Below are 6,665 nucleotides of genomic sequence, written 5' to 3' on the forward strand. Positions count from 1 at the left end.
CGTCCTTTCCCTTCTTCGGATCTGACGGAGGTGTCTTTGATGGCACATGGATTGGATTTGGGTGTTCTCCGGTTTTCCTTCCGCGCTCCGAGGATCCGGTTCGCGATTCGTCATCGCAATGGCGATTATCGTAGGCGTCCTTCTTGCGCGAAGTATCTGCCTTGCTCTGCTGCTTCATTGCCGAGGCGACGAGCGTACAGACGTAGTCGATGTCAATCTCCTCGTCCTTCTTTTTCAAGATTTCCGCAGCCTTCTTCATGTTATCCTTTGGAGTTGCGAGTGGCTGTTGCTCGGTAGGGGTTGCGAAGGTGATCCTGCGAGGAGCTACAGCGTCTCGCCTGATCCTATCAGCTTCCTGTTGAGCCTCGGTGATCTTGTCCTCCCAATGTTTCCGGAGTTGCTGGACTTTTACCAATGACTCGTCCACCTCACGCTCTCGCTTGAGAAAATTGTCCACGAAGTGCGCGGCTTCCTTCCTCTCGTCAAGCATTGCTGCTGCGGTGGAGGCAAACTTTTTGACCGTGGCCAGCATCTCCTGCCTTTTGGCTTCTAGAGCTTCCGCATCTGCTGCGTCTTCAGGAGTTATGGGTTTGTTGAGGATATCTGAGTGTGCGATTGCATCCATGCCTGCCTGTTCAACCAGTTCTTCTGGGGACATGACTTCCTTATGCGGACTTTCCCGCGAGAGCGGAGATCCTGCATGGGATGGCTGTGGGTCGGAGTGGGTGTTTTCATCCTCTGATTCCCGTTGCTCCAGCGCCACCAAGGTTGCGAGAACCTGTTTAGGCTGGGCGGATTCAACTTCAGACTGATCACCGTATCCAAATTCCTTCACTTTGCGATCAAACTCATCAGTATCCATGGAGGGGGTATCCCCGGAAATTGGGCTTAGGTTACCCAGGATCGATTCTTCACCCGGAGCACTGCTTTCTCCGACAGCCTCCTGCTGATCCGGAGCAGCGTTATTTTCCGGTTCCTCAACCTGCATGGGGCCTGCCCTGACTTCTTGAGGGGCGGCTCCTGCGGTATGGGCTAAGAAGTGCACGAAGTGACACATTTTCTTCTCTAATACCTGGGAGACCCAGGCGGATCTGCATTGGTCTTCCACCTTTATTTCCTGCTCAGGGGCGGATTGGGTGGGATTTTATTTTTCCAGATCTAAGGTGGAATCTTCCTTGGGAAGTTCCTTCATCTCAGATCGGATCTTCGCGACTGCGTCCTGCTCCGCGGCGGTCGCGTCAGCGTTACTTACCAGTGCGTTCCCGTCGGAGTCGACGGTTTCGCCGATGAAGATGTGTATGCCGCAAACTGGGACGATGGAGAGCTTGACGGGGTCAGTCTTAGCCGGAATCCAGCACTCGTCCGGAGGGACGATTGGAAGGTTTCCGGCGTAGAGGACGCGCCCCACAGCGATGGTGTCGTCGTAGCTTCCTATGGCGGAACGCTCCCGGTTCCGGCCTCCAGACGCCGCTGGCCCCACGGTGGGCGCCAACTGTCGTTGCCTATTCGAAGGTGCCTCGGAGGAGGGATCCTCACGAGGGGGAAAAGAAGTAGGGGCCATAGGGCGGAGTGCACACGGGACGGTGGTACGCGATTTACCCAGCTTCGGAACACCTGCACGATGACAGGGCCTACTGCTGCTTGTCTGGAATTATCTGGCGCTTTCGCGTTGTTACAATGAGTTGTGGTTGTGCCTCTAGAGCTCCCGGGATCCGGCTTATAAAGGTGCACGGATCTAGGGTTTACATGGAGAGTCCTAGCCGGAATACAAGTTGCCTAATTACGGTACAATATCTTGCCATGTACGTCAAGGATCCGCCTTACATCAGGTGTCGTGCTGGATCCGGATACTTCATGGGCCTCCACGGATTCGGCCTCCTTCGTAGGTCGGTTGGGATCCGGCTTCCTGTTCCTGGGCTGGACTTCATCCTTCAGGATCTACAGCAACTGGGCCGCCCGATGGGCCACATGCCACATCACCATCTATGGGCCACCCGGGCTTGCCGGATCTAGGCCATGCCGTGGATATACCCATAAAGTATACCCACAACAGTCGGTGGATCCGGCTCCTTGCTCCTGGGCTGAACTTCATCCATCTTGATCTACAACAACTAGGCCGCCCGATGGGCCATATGCCACCATCACCGTCTATGGGCCACCCGGGCTTGCCGGATCTAGGCAGTGTCGATGGTACTCCTATGAAGTATACCCACAACAACCGTTGTTCCACACCACATACAAAAAAATCCTTCCATGTGCCATGAGAGGCCTTTGAAGTACTACTGTAAGTGAAATTTGCAAAAAATCACTTTAAACAACAATCATAAAATAAATTATAAGTAATATTTTGACGAATCTCACTTCGACGCCTACAATTTTTTTTTGACAATCAATATCATATATATTTATAGCAAAAATAGTATATGGTAGAGATACATGAGCTGTCTCCAATGATTATAAAATAAAGTCTAAAAGATACTAGCAAATCTTCGAGATCTCCAAACTCTTTCTTCTTCCAAAATATAATTTTGTACTTTCTTGAAGTCAGCCAAAGATAGATAACAAATCATAGACTTGTAAATATCAACGAAGGTTCTCCCATAATTTTAATTTGAGCCGAAGTGTCAAGGCTGTGCGCACGCGCGCAACTATTAAAGTTTTCAATCAACATCGGCAAGAGTACCAATACTAGTATCTCAGGGAATAACACCCGACCAACCTTATCGATGTCGCTAGAGAGCCAAGAATACGAATCACCATTGTTAAGGATATATCAATTGGAACAAAACTGCGAGGATAATCCTCCTTGCGACAACCATGAGAAAAGTTCCAAAATCGAATAAAGGCATATACCTAGAGAATTGTAATCTTTCAACACCACCATTGACATCGGGAAGATCTCATCGTCGATCGAAAGACCGAAGATTACTTATTGCAGACGATGACATCTCCATTTTAAGAAAACCAACAAAAAGACGGCTAAAAAACCCTAACATAAACTATTGGCAACACTATTTTTTTTATTGAAAACTCCATACATAGATCAGGTTCTCCGCTTCTTCAGAGATTCTTGGCAGCGAGAGACAGTTGGAAAAGAGAGGCAACGGATGAAGGTGGAGTTGGTGGACGAATAATGGAGCCGATGATGTTTTCCTTCCCTCTAGTCTACTTTTTTTTAAAACCATCCTCTCTAGGCTACTGCTGCCAGCTTCGAACTTCACTCCACAAACCAGCTGTAGCACCCAAGCAGCGCTCTATCAATATTTCTTTTTGACATGTCCAGTAATTAAAAATGGGTGCATCGTACATCGGTCCATACATACCTCCATGTTCTAGTATTTGTACCTACACATTACGAGAGGAAAATTTTCTGCTTTTGGTACTTAGAGCATCTCTAGTGGTTCCTCTAAATAAGGACCTCTATATCTTCATATAGATGACCATCTATAAAGATTTTCTTTTAGATGTTGTAAAGTTTTTCAGTGGAACGTCTATGTTTAGATCATCTATATTTTGATTTAGTCACTGTCAAGTGGACCTCTTGATCTCAGATGTGTGTGGGAACACGTGCACGGGAAAGGATTTTGTTTTGGATAATCCTCGCTCCGTCCTCTAGATTTGGAGGATGAGTAGAGGAAATGAATGGTCCTCTATATTTAGATGACCGTTTAGATGAGCTACTGGAAGCTTTTTTTAGCACATGGTCATCTATACACATTTAGATGATCATATAGAGGAGCCACTAGAGATGCTATTAGAGTAAGTCCAACACCTCTTCAATTTTTCTCCCTTATATCTTAGGGTTTTTTCTTATAAGATTCTTTTCCTATATTTTATCTGTCTTCAACAACTTCTCGATATTCCCTTCCCTATATAATTTTCACTTAAATTTTAGTAATATTTCGTACCTAACTTCCTAAATAAAAGAGCATTAAGAATCTAAGTGGGACTTAACTCTGTAATTACTGGTATAGGGGAGGCCTCGGTCACCCCAATGTATAGAGGAGAACAAGGGGTGCGTAGGGGTTGCAGATTTGTAAGGGACGTGGATATGGGTGCTCATTTTCCCTCTATCTGCCTATGTTTAGGATCGGAGGTGCTATTGGGGTTCTCCTGGACTTGCTCTTAGACTCCGCTTGCCATTGCGATAAAATCACGATTATTCTTAACTTTATGTATAAAACACATAACTTCATTTAGCAACAACTAAGATTACCCATAAGTGGGCAGCATGGGCTAGAGGGAAGATGATTCTCGTCTCTCGGTTGCTGCATAGTAAGATTTCTTTGGTTTAATTTTAACATCGTGACCGTGTTGTCTTGAACAAAAGTTCTTTGGCTCGAGTCCGTCTTGGTGGAGCATGGTTTCATTTTGCATATTAGCTTATAAGTTTTTGTTATTATCGGTCTTTAACGATGGACAACGGGCCAGTTATTGGTGTTGTGAGTTGGTATGTCTCCGTAGGTATCAGCGTTCTCCGATAACCCCTTCGTTCAAACCTATGCAACCAATTTCATCGCATTGGTCTATCAAGATTGGGGTGGTACCCCCACTGATAGCTGTGGCGCGATTACCAATCTTCGTATGTTTAGTCCTCTACACGTTTTCGCAGGTACACCAATACCAATATTTCTCCAAATAATTTGGCTAGAGCTATAGTGACACATCAACAATGAGTTTCGTCGTGGTTGAATTTCGATGCCAAGGGATTGGTGTATTTTCAACTTTGTTTATCGGTTTCACTATACAAGATGGTGGCGACGGTCATACCGGCGGTTGCTGAAGTGGTGAAGATGGAGGAAGCAAAAGCGGAAAGGAAGAGAGTGAGGGAGGCCGTGGTGGCCGCGTCTAGATAGGAGTGGGACTAAAGTTTTTATTAATGGCTCTACTCAATCAAAGAAGGCATGTGAGTATAAATAGATGGCTATGGGGAGACCAAGCGGTTGATATAGCTCGCGCGCGGAGAGTCCTTCAGTAGGCTGGGAAGTCAACATGCTTGCACTTTTGATTAATGTGGATTCAATCACAAATTATCTGGTCATATTTGATATTCTATTTATCTAATATAAATTAAATTAAAATTTAAAGATATATTTTAATAACCTCAACTCAGTAAGCATACTTGGGGATGAAACACGTTTCCCTCTGTTACAAAAGGTAGTTCAATAAAGATGTGGATTTTTGCAAGCCTTGAATTAATCAATTTGAAGTGAAAAAATGATTCATTTTCTACGACACTCGATATGTCCACAAGGTAATTCTGTGATAGTTCTTAGCATCTAGCACAAGTGCAAGAAATATAAGCGAATTTCCAGAACACCGGCACTTCAGATCTCGCATGCAAAGTAAATTATGTAGAAATACTAGATAAAATCAGAAAAATACTAAATAAATCTAAATTGTAGAGAATGTATGCATGTATGCGCATGCAAAGTTTAAAACTCAAACACAAGAATACCTAACTTTTTTTTGAAAGGAAATGCGATGTGGGAAGCCTTACAACGATTTATTTGAAATAATAAGAACGCAAATCTGCATTCATGTGAGAACTTTATCCTAGGTGGCTAGGTTTGACAACCACTTCCTTAACAAAGTGAGCTAGGCTCACAAGAATATGTAAGTTATGCAAAAGAAAAGATAAAGTGCCGAGGAGCAATACAAGCACCAAAATTTTGAATGTGCAATTTTCATTTTCTATTTTTCATGGAGGTCAGATACCATGGTCTTATTTCTTGAAAATTTACATGAATAAGAGTTTATTCAATATGTATGTGCATTATCTATTTCAAAATTTTCTGAAACTTACAAATAAGGCTGTCTGCACGGGTCTAAACTTGGGATCATGAGTACAATGTCCATTCACACAATTTCACAAATAAGGGTAAACAAAATAAGAAGAAAACACTTCAAGAAGGCATTACCTATTCAACCCGTCAGTACTCCACTAAAGCTGGGAATAGTGCATTTGGTACTGTGCCCTATGTATGGCAAAGCTCATTCCTTCCAAGGTTCAAACGTCACCACACATGCAAAGAGGAGCTGTCTTGATTCTGCGAATTGAGTAATTAAAGTTAAACAGTGTCGTGGACTTGTGGTTTGGCTTGTGAGTCAAGACCTCAAATCAAGGGAAGTTATCCAAATAGGGGAAGCTTACATGATTGATGGAGATAAAAAAAGTTCGCTCATATCCGAGCTAAGAGCATCTTCCCAGTCGGCTCCCCCAAATCGTCTCCCAAACGGCGCCAGATCGAACCGTTTGGAGGACGTGTTTCGTTTGTACCACGTTTGGGGGACGTCGCTACCCTGCTGCGTCCCCCAAATACGCTCCCAAAATTTAAAAATTAATTTTAATAGATAGAAGAAAACTCTTTAATATTTAAATCGGTGCAACATAAACAAATTACATATACAAACTTCGAAAAAATATAATCAAATTACATATAATTTTTTTAAACTACTACTTCTTTTTCTTTGATGCCCCCGTCTTGTCGTCCTCATCACGGTGGCGCTTCCTGCTCGTCACCTCTTTCGAAGAGTCGGTGTCGATCGATGCGTTGGAGGAACATGTGTCCTCCTCGTCGTCGCTGGTGCTCGCCGGCTGCGCCTTGGCCTTGGCCTTCGCTTTCGCGTTCGCCTCCGCCTTCGCACGGGCCGCCGCTACCGTC

This window comes from Lolium rigidum, chromosome 4 (assembly GCF_022539505.1).
Source record: "Lolium rigidum isolate FL_2022 chromosome 4, APGP_CSIRO_Lrig_0.1, whole genome shotgun sequence".
In the NCBI taxonomy this organism is placed as follows: Eukaryota; Viridiplantae; Streptophyta; class Magnoliopsida; order Poales; family Poaceae; genus Lolium; species Lolium rigidum.